Below are 10,758 nucleotides of genomic sequence, written 5' to 3'. Positions count from 1 at the left end.
TTGTGTTTTTTCTTCTTCGTATTGCACTAAATTTCCTTGCCACTAAGTTATTGCGTGTGTTTTTCCCCTTTGCCTGAAATTTTCTTTTACCCACATTTTTCTTAGCACATATTAATGATGCAGTATTGAGGTTTCATTGTGATAGTTCCATACATGCATAGAATATACTTTGATCACCATCTCTCCTTGTTTTTGTTTCTTATCTTCTTCCCCTTACTCCATCCAGTTTCTTGCAACTTTTTAAGAACGCAGTTCATTATGACTTTTTCGTGTATCCATACAATGCACTTTGATCACATTCTCATTGCATGTCCTCTTGCTCTCTCACTTCTACTGGCTCCCTACCTCCACCTTGCCCTTGTTCATACTCATATCCATTTTCTCCTTACATCTAGCTCTGCATATGAGAGAAAGCATGTAGTATTTAGAAAAATCATACCAACCCTCATAGTGTATCTGGCAAAACACACTGTTCTTTCACTTATTTATTCATGTCAGATATTGGTAACAAAGAACAGATGGCTGTTTGAGTCTTTTCTCCTTTCCATTTGGGCATTCTGTCTGTCTACTCCACCCTGTAGCACATCATTTTTCATCTCTTCTGTCATCACTTTGCCTTATTTCATAGTATTTTGTATACATCCTTTCTCTATTCTACATAGTAACTTCATCTTTTTAATACCATTTTACCGTGATACCTTTGTACATAATTGGTTGAATGTAATGATTGTTAAAGTATGCACAAAAATCTTAGAGAATATAGGACTTGGTGATAGGATGGTAATTTTTTTAAATTTTTTAGTCATTTAAATACACTGAGTACAAACATTTTCTTACATTAGTGTATACTCTCCTTTCAAAATATCAAAAGGTCAGGTCCAAGGGGAAAAGACTTACTGTCCAGTATATCTCCAACCAACCTCTGAAACACAAAAGGGAATCTCAACTCTGACCTTCCACTCATGGGAAATGGCTTTCACATTGAAAGGAAGTGGATTGAAAGATATTTGGATTCAAGCAAATGTTGTTAGACCAAATTTTCTTAGTGACACAATCTGATATTATCTTATACCACAGATGTTTTGTTCTGTGTTGGCTTGAGTGATTATAAGTTATTATTATGGTCACGTAAAGTATCACAGAAATGAAAGGGCTACTATAAATTGGACTTTTTTTTATGATCATTGAGTTTCAGAGTAGCCCTGCTTGAGCTGCAATAACAAACACAGTGGTTTTCACAACTAATTCCATGCACGTATGATACCATATTATAGTTCTCTTTGCCTTCAACTTAAACAGGATAACGACTCTGAGACTATTTGTTGCATAAAGCTAAAATTAAAGCACGTGGTAATGCTACATACAATGAAAGAAAGGCATACTTCATAAGACAGAAAAAAAAATGATGCTGGATAAAGTACTTGGATTTTCTCCTGTGATTGTGACACTAAATTTTACTGCGCTTAGTAGGGATTAACTAGTAAAAAAAAAAAAAAAGGGGGGGGGAGGCGGTTTAAAGCCAGAATAACAGTTCCAGGCTGCTTCGTCTTATTCAACTCTGTGTATATATACAATGCAGAGTTAAACTCATGCCATTTCCATTTAATTATTCATCCCCACAGAAGCTGAACAACCTAGAACTGTGCTCAGATATTGTGGAGAAAGTAATCAAATCTCTACTCTAGGCACATTCTCCATTCTTGCTTCCACTCACTTGATGGGATAGTACAGGGAGGTACAAAGGCTCTTGACCAGTGAGCATCAAGTATTCTCTTCCCTAGGATCATAGATATGTGTAATCTAGCCCCGGGGCATAATTGCAGGCATGCTTCTAGTTTTTATGCAATCAGCCAGCACTGATTGAGTACTGATGGTATGGTAGTACACAGTATTAGGTTTTACAGTAGGTAAAATATGATCTCTCGTTTTGAAGTTCTTATAACTGAATATATGTATAAAGAACTTTAAGATAATATATCATGAACTATTGCTAAATATGAGCCCCCCCATATCAAAGACCTTATCATCTACCACATGCTTCAATGATGCGTCTGTTCTGTATGTTCTGAGCATTTGATTGTTATTTTAGGGTTGGTTTCATTCTAAATTTAGAAATGTGCAACAGGGTTTGTTACAAGATTGAATAAAAGAACAATGAAAAGAATTAACTAGCCTATTGAACCCACATCTCATAAGAGATTAGATATAATGTGTTAAACAAGTACAAATAAATACCTGCACATTCATTACATTTGTGTGTAAAGTATTACAGTTTAATAACTAAGCCATAAGTAATATGCAGATCTAACTTAGATATAATTACAATGTGAGCAGTCTCACTCACAATGTCACCCCAGAGAACATCACCATCATTGCAGAGCTGAGTCCTCAGCTTATCTCCTGAGTCTGTCGGTCTGCTTAGTCCCTGTGGCATCCAGATGGGTCCCTTGCTAAGGTGTTTACTTAGTTTTGTATACCAGGCCTGCAACACTCTTACAGAGAATTGCCATTCTCTTTTTCTGTCATTGCTCTCAAGGCTCAGGTTTAAGTTCTTCTTAGATATTTTACTATAACCTCAGCTCTTAGTGTTTCTGATTCATTATTACACATATGTATGCAGTGGGCCATAGAATGCTCACTCTTCTCCAGTGCCTATTCTGCTCCCTAGAATATTTGTTGATACTAAAATGTAATGGTATGAGGCATTCCATAGAATTTTCTGGGAAGAGAAGGGACAATTTCTTGGCTAAATGCTTCCTAAGAAAGGTTTCTGCATTGTGAAGAAAGTTTCTGCTGCCCTTATTTCTTTCTAGGGTCTCTCTGACTAATCAACACATGCACATTTACATGAAGTTAGCATTATGAGAGGTGTATGTGGGGGCGGTGGATGTAGCTCTGTGGTACAGTGCTTGTCTACCTTGCCCAAGGCTAGGGTTCAAGCCACAGAAACTGAAAATGAGGAGAAAAGGTAATATAAGCCAGGCATGCTGGTACACACTTGTAATCCTCACGCTTAGGAGGCTGAAGCAGAAGGATTGGGAGTTTGAGACCAGCCAAGGCCACATAGTGAGCATTGTGAATTCCAGGGCAGGATTACCTTTTGGCTACATAGGAAGACTATATCTAAAATAAAAATTTTAAGAGTATAAGCAGGTGCTATTGGTGCAGAGAGGGAAGAAGGTTTTACTCATAAATAATGTTTTGTTACATTAATTAGAATTTGTTCTGAGGAAGCATGGAATAACTTCCAAGGATAGGAAAGCATGGGAATATATAAAAAAATGTATTGCAATGAATGGCTTTTTTTTTTGTGGGTTGTGGGGCTTGAACTCTGGGCCTGGGCACTGTCCCTCAGCTCTTCAGCTCAAGGCGAGCACTCTATCACTTGAGCCATGGCACCACCTCCAGTTTTCTGGTGGTTTATTGGAGATAAAGAGTTTCACGGCTTTTTCTGCCGAGGCTGGCTTTGAACCATGATCCTCAGATCTCAGCCTCCTGAGTAGCTAGGATTACAGACATGAGCCACCAGCTCCCAGCCAATGAATGGCTTTTAATGGTTTATAGACTGAGTAGCTCACTGAGGCTGGTTTTGATAAGGGAGCAAAATTTTAGAAGTCCTTGAAGGCCATGATAAATATTTTGATCTTTTTTTAATGTAATAATAGATATAACATCTGTCTCGCCACAAAAAACGTATCCTTTGACTTTTGCTCAAGCAGGTTTTGACATGATTTAATTTGCTTTTTTAAAAGGAAATTGGAGTAAGCCAAACTCAGAAAGACAGAGGACACATGTTGTCTTGTATATGTATATCTTAGACCCAAAAATTTAACTTCCCATGTGAATACACACAGGAGCATATGTGATTAAGACACGATTGATTTGACTAAGGTATTGTATCTGTGGGATTGAAACTCCATGAAGTAAGCATTTTGAACATTAGCAGTTAACAAAATGAAGATGAAACAGGTTTCAGCTGGGAGCAGGATAAAGCGTGAGGGTGCTCATTGTATGTATATGATAAAAGACATTTGAGGGCTGGGAAGGTGGCTCAGTGGTAGAGCGCTTGCCTTGCATGCATGAGGCCCTGGGTTCGATTCCTCAGCACCATATAAGCAAAAAGAAAAAAGCCAGAAGTGGCTCTGTGGCTCAAGTGGTAGAGCGCTAGCCTTGAGCTGAAGAGCTGAGGGACAATGCCAAGGCCCACAGTTCAGGCCCCATGACCGGACCCCCCACAAAAAAGAAAGACATTTGAAATGTGTTGGAGGGAAAGGGACAATGGAATGGGAGAGAATTATTTTTTTAAGGTGACTAATTAATAAGCACTGGACTTTAAAGAGACATGTTAAATTATAACCTCCTTGTATTAAAAAAAAATGTCAAGAGGCTGAGATCTAAGGATCTCAGTTCAAGCCAGTCCAGGCAGAAAAGTTATTCTTATCTCCAATTTAACTATTAAAAAGCTGGAGTGGGAGAGCAGTTGTTTCTTTTTTAAAATTATTTCAGCTAAAACCATGATCTATGTAATCTGCAGTCTCTAACTGTAATTCTTGTATGGCATACAAAGCATAGTATTCAGCTAGTTAAATGCTGCCATCAATTTATGACCTACTCAAAGATAAAACAGCCAAATGACACAATTCCTCATTTCTATAAAAGCCATTTAAAATAGGACAAGGAAAGGTAATAATAATAGCTAACATGTGTTGGATACATTGCAGACCCAGGGGCATATTTTATAACTTAGGTCCCTATAAAAAGATTCATAGATAAGGAATTGGTGTAAATAATTTTAACGTTTGGATTCCAGGATATTCCAATGAGATGGAAAATGATGAAGTTGAGCAAGGGTGTAATTTCAGACAAACTCTCTTAACTTCCAAGATCTTCCTAGAGCTCAGGGTTCCTCAGATGTCAATGATTGTCTTTCTCCCATCACTGTGGAGTGATGTGAACAGTCAGGAACTTCTGGCTCCCTTTGCAACAAAAGCAGCTCTAGTAGCTTAAGATTAGTCATTTGGAAAGACATTTGGGCACAGACCTTTGCATGCACAAGGAGGCCAAGTGGAGGAATGCAGAGATCTAAGAAGACCCTGGTAGAACACTGACAATGTCACTACAGCTTACATCTGATTTATCCTCATCATAATTGTATAATCCATTCTACAGTCAAAAAGTCAAAGCTTAGGTTTAGAAAAATCTTGCCTGATCTCACACCATCAATCAATGATAAGTCAGGAATACAAAACCAGATATTCTAGTCTTGGAAGACTTCAAATAACTCTTTTTGTTCTATCAAAGAATGTTTATTTTGAAGCTTATTTTGAAGTGAATCTTGAGCCACTGAACTCCTTAAAATGAGAGCTCCTACGGAAAAGGAAAAGTTTTTCCAATTGTGCTTGAGATATCTTCATGCAATCTCTAGACTCTACCGAGCACAGATGAGAATCACTAATCCAGTACAACTCTATTTTATAGCAGGGAAAAGTAGTCACAGGGAGACATCAGGATTGGCCCCGAGTGCCCACAGAGAAAGTCAGTGCAGAAAACAGAAGTCAGCTTCAAATCCATTGTTTACAATGCCAATGGCTTCTTGACCGTAACAACTCTAAGAGACAAAGGCCCACAGTGGGTATGCAACTAACTCCAAAAGTCAGGAATTGAACTGAGTTGGCTGCAAGCCACTCAGACTGCAAAATTCCTTTGGCTTCATTTCCAATTAACCAGCAAAATGCTGAGCTGAAGACATGGCTGAAATGGAGGGCCAGACATGAGCAAGCAAGCTGAGTAAGAGCTTGAGGCCCTGAGTTCAAGCCGCTGTATCAGCACAAAAATAACTAAATAAATATTTTTTAAAAAACCAAAGTCACCAAGCACCAGTTGCTCATGCCTGTAATCCTAGCTACTCAAGACACTGAGATCTCAAGACTGAGGTATGAAACCAGCTCAGTCAAGAAAGTCCATGAGACTCTTATCTCCAGGTAACTACTATAAAGAAGTAGAGTTATGGCTCAAACGGTGGAGTGCTAACTTTAAGCAAATGAATCTCAGGAACAGTGTTTAGACTCTGAGTTCAAGCCCCAGGACTAGCACCAAAATCAAAACAAAACAAAAACCTAAAATATCAGAGACCAAAAATATGCACTTGATGGGAATTTATGCTGATTAGTTATATTTCAGAGAAAAAAATAAGTAACTTGAAGATATATCTATAGAAAATAGCCAAAATTAAACACAAACAGAAAAAAAATAAGGACCACAAAAACCAGAGCATTAGACAGGTGCGGATGGCTCACACCTATAATCCTAGCTACTCAGGAGGCTGAGATCTGAGGATCATGGTTCAAAGCCAGCCTGGGCAGGAAAAGTCCATGAGACTCTTATCTCCAATAAACAACCAGAAAACCGAAAGTGGCACTGTAGCTCAAGTTGTAGAGCACTCTCCTTGAGCTGAAGAGCTGAAGGACAGTATTCAGACCCAGAGTTCTAGCCCCACGACTGACAGGAAACAAAAAACAACAACAACAACAAAAAAAAACAGAGCATTGTTGAACTAGGTTACAATATCTCAGTCAAACATAAATGAAATTGGAAATCATCAAAGGGAGGGTCGATAAGACATTTGAGAAGTGAAGTCTTCAGTTCTGCTACATGTATTGTCAGATTTCAATTCTTGGTGATGTCAGGAAAGAACAATTTTAACATCTACTAGAAACAAAGGAAGAAAAACTACGGCATTTTCCACCAAGAAAGGAAAGACAACAAAAGATTTGTAGGAGCAAACATAAATCGTGCTTCACTGAATTATACCACAAGAGACAATTATCATGGAAATCCAGAGACAATAAAAGTAAAAAAATAAATTCTGCAAGATATCTAGAAGATCTTGTGACAGAAGCCACAGAAATTAATGTGAAAAAAATAAGACTTCAGTAGCTTTAACAAAAGATGTTTATGGAGCTTGTTAAGGAAACAATCATAGAAATCTACAATAAAATTTTCCATATGAAGCACAGCTTACAGCAGCTAATAGACTAAATATAACAATGGCGTTTAGTTACAGTTGATTTGGACAGTTTTATTTTTAAGAGGTTTGACAAAGATGAAGGTTAAACATGTTAAGGAAAAAAAAAAAAACATTGTCCTGCAACTTAGCAAGGCTGGCATCAATACAGTACTGCTTTTTTTATTTTCACAGTCAAAGTCAAGAAGGAAATAAGAAAATGGAAGAGCAGGAAGATCAATTTTCTAAACGTGTTGACCCAACAACCCTTGGAAACTAAGCTTTAAGAACTCATGCCTAACCAAACTGCTCAAGAGACTGAGACTTAGAAGATCACTGTTTGAAGCCAGCCCAGGCAGAACAAGCTCTGAGACTCCATATCCAAAAAAACCTACAAAAAGCCAGGCTAATGGCATGGCTTACTTTGTAAGTTAAAGTCCCAGTACCAATTTTTAGAAATGGTTTAGGTATTAAATTAGCAATGAATCTGCAGTTCTGACTTGATATTCCCAGTATGGCCCAAGACATAGAAAAATTGCTGATGAGGAGAAAAACAAAGGAGGGGGTAACAATTCTCGATAGGAAATGTAGTCATTACCTTTCTTATGTAACTACAGTATCTTTACAATAAAAATACTTTTTAAAAGAGAAAAATAGCTGATGGTTCATCAAGTGTTGCTTCTATCAGCTAATGATTTCAATTACTTGCCTTTTTATTTTAAGTCAGGAATGGAAAGCCAAGAATATGTTCATTGTGTGAGTGAAAGTTAAACTTATTAATAAAATTAGATTTGTTTGGTTGGTTGGTTGGAGTAAGTGTGTACTGTGTGTGTCTGTCTGCCTATATGTATCTGTGTCTGTCTGTGTCTGTGTATGTCAGTACTTGAGTTTAAATCAGGGACTTATGTTCTTGCTTGGCTTTTTTGCTGGTTGAGAAGTGTGATTTGAGCTATACGTCTTACTGCTTAATAGGAGATAAGAGTCTCAGAGGCTTTTTTTTTTTTTTTTTTTTTTTTTTTTTTTTTTTTTTGCCCAGGCTGTCTTTGAAATATGATCCTCAAGGGCTGGGAAGGTGGCTCAGTGGTAGAGCGCTTGCCTTGCATGCCTGAGGCCCTGGGTTCAATTCCCCAGCACCACATAAGCAAAAAGAAAAAAGCCGGGAGTGGAGCTATGGCTCAAGTGGTAGAGCGCTAGCCTTGAGCTGAAGAGCTGAGGGACAGTGCCCAGGCCCAGAGTTCAAGCCCCACGACCGGACCCAAAATAAAATAAAATAAAAAATGAAATATGATCCTCAGATCTCAGCCTCCTCAGTAACTAGTATTATAATCATGAGCTACTGGCTCCTGGCCAGGAAAATTAGTTTTTAAAAGAAGTAATGAAAACAAAAGTAATGGCCAAGTGTTTCCAAATTTGTTAAAAAGTTCAATAAACCTCAAGTGCAATACAGAAAATAGATGACAGGAATGTGTAAGAGATTCTGTTGCGATATGGGACTAGAGAAGGGAGGCAAATAGAGACAGCAAAGGGGAGTAAATATGATCTTGTACTTTGTATACATATATGAAAGTAGAACAATGAAACCTGGTGAAATTGCTTTAAGAAGCAGGGAGACAGTGATGGAGAGTGATAGAAAGGCTGAATCTGATCAAGGGACTTTATATTCATGTATGGAAATATCAAGATAAAGCTCCTTTGTACAACCAATATACACTCATAAAAATTAATTAATAAAACCCACTTGTATAAGAAACAGAACAAGAACTACCCCCCCAATGTACATTATAACAAATTACAATAAAGAGAACAGTTCTTGTAGCAGCCAGGCACACATGTTCTGAAGAGCAAAGATAAGGATGACAGTAGATACCTCATGTGAAATAATGCAGGTTAAAAAGCAGTGGAGAAATGTTTTCAAGATACTGTAAATATTTGCAATAACTAGTATATATCTGAGACAAGCAGATATGGTCAGATAAGTTGATGTTAAGCGAAATGAACCCCAAGATGAGGACTCAGATTTTTTTTCTTGCTTGCTATTGTTTCTAACATATTTATAAGATGATTTCTTTGTTGTTTTGTATGTCCCTCCCCCATGGTATAACCCGTTTTCACTGTATTTGATGTTGGTATAATTTGTGGAGGGGAAGGGAAAAAACAAGCTGTTTAAATAGGGATACAGGTGGACCCATTGCAACAATGAGATGTACAAGATGTTATGTCGAAAATGAACTATACAACTTTGGCGGGAAGGGGTAGAAAGGGATGGGAAGAGGAAACAAAGGAGGAGGCAACAATGCTTAATAAGATACTCATTATCTTGCCAATGTAATTGTAACCCCTCTATACGGTATTTTCACAATAAAAAAAAAAACAAGAAAAAATGAGGGAGGGGGAAACAAGTTCAGCAAGAAATGTGCTCCCTACCTTACTTATGTAACTGTAACCCCTCTGTACATCATCTTGACAATAAAATTTAAAACAAAAAAAATGTACTCATTACCTTGCCCATGTAATTGTAACCCCTCTGTATGGTATTTTTACAATAAAAAAGATACTGTAAAAAAATCTATAAACCTACAATTACTTTTATGCCCTAAAAGTGTATCTTAAAGATGAATATAAAATAAATACTTCTTTCAGGTTTATAGAAAGAATTCATCATCAACAGTCTTGCATTTCAACCAGAATGAAAATGATACCATTTGAATACTTGAAGCTATTGAGAGAAGAGAACTCTAGAATTTGGTAGAGTATGCAGTCTTGATATTTAAATATGTTTCAAAATAACCAGCTACTTGCAATAACAAGAACAATGCATTGTACTGTTTAAACTTGAGTAGAAGTAAAATTCTCCAATTGTAACAGTGTTTTTTACCTTATCAAATGTTGCATTTTGTGGGAATGGAAGATAGAAAACTTTCTTCATTTCAGAATCATGGGATAAAATAATGAAAGCTTGTGGTATATGTGACAAGATGGACAAATGGACCCCTACATAATATATGGTCAATTGACTTTCAACAAAGGTGATTCAGAGAATGGCTTCTAAAAAATGGAGAATGCAAATTGATAGATGGTATGATTTTTAATATAGTTTTATTGATGGGGAATTTATCAAAAATGTATCCATTCTTAATTAAACAATTCAATGATTTAGGGAGAATTTATAGAGAACAATCATAACTACAAGCCAGATTTGACTTTCTAGACATTTCATATTGGCAAAACCATAACAATAATCCCATAAATATAATCCCATAAATATTTGTTAAGATGATTAATGGTAATTTGAAAGCATGTTCCTAATAGTATGTAATGTACCTTTATATACTCATAACATGTTCTGTTTTCCTTCCGCTCATTTGTAGTTTTTGAAACTGATTTATTTAACTTGTTTCAGCACAAATTAACTGTGTGACCTCAGACATGCTATTTAACCTCTTTCACCTTTAATTTTCTAATAGAAAAATGGGATGACAATAGTTCTAGCTTCTGAGAGACAATCCGGGTGTCCTGAGCAATCCATAAAATCAAATGCAGGATACTTAGCATGGTAACAGCACATGTCAATTAGATGTTAACCATCATCATTGTCATCAACAATGATTATAAAGCTATACATTTATTATGATGTCTCCAGAATGGGATCATACAAGTAAAATCCCAGGGCTCGTTTTCTAGACATTTCAAAGCAAGCAGAATACATTGTTGGCTCTTCTCCACTTCTTTTCTGAAGCCCGGAACCCAATTTGGTT

Source organism: Dipodomys merriami, unplaced genomic scaffold, assembly GCF_024711535.1.
Source record: "Dipodomys merriami isolate MVZ:Mamm:240054 unplaced genomic scaffold, mDipMer1.0.p SCAF_4, whole genome shotgun sequence".
NCBI classification, from domain to species: domain Eukaryota; kingdom Metazoa; phylum Chordata; class Mammalia; order Rodentia; family Heteromyidae; genus Dipodomys; species Dipodomys merriami.
This window is presented reverse-complemented; position numbering follows the sequence as displayed.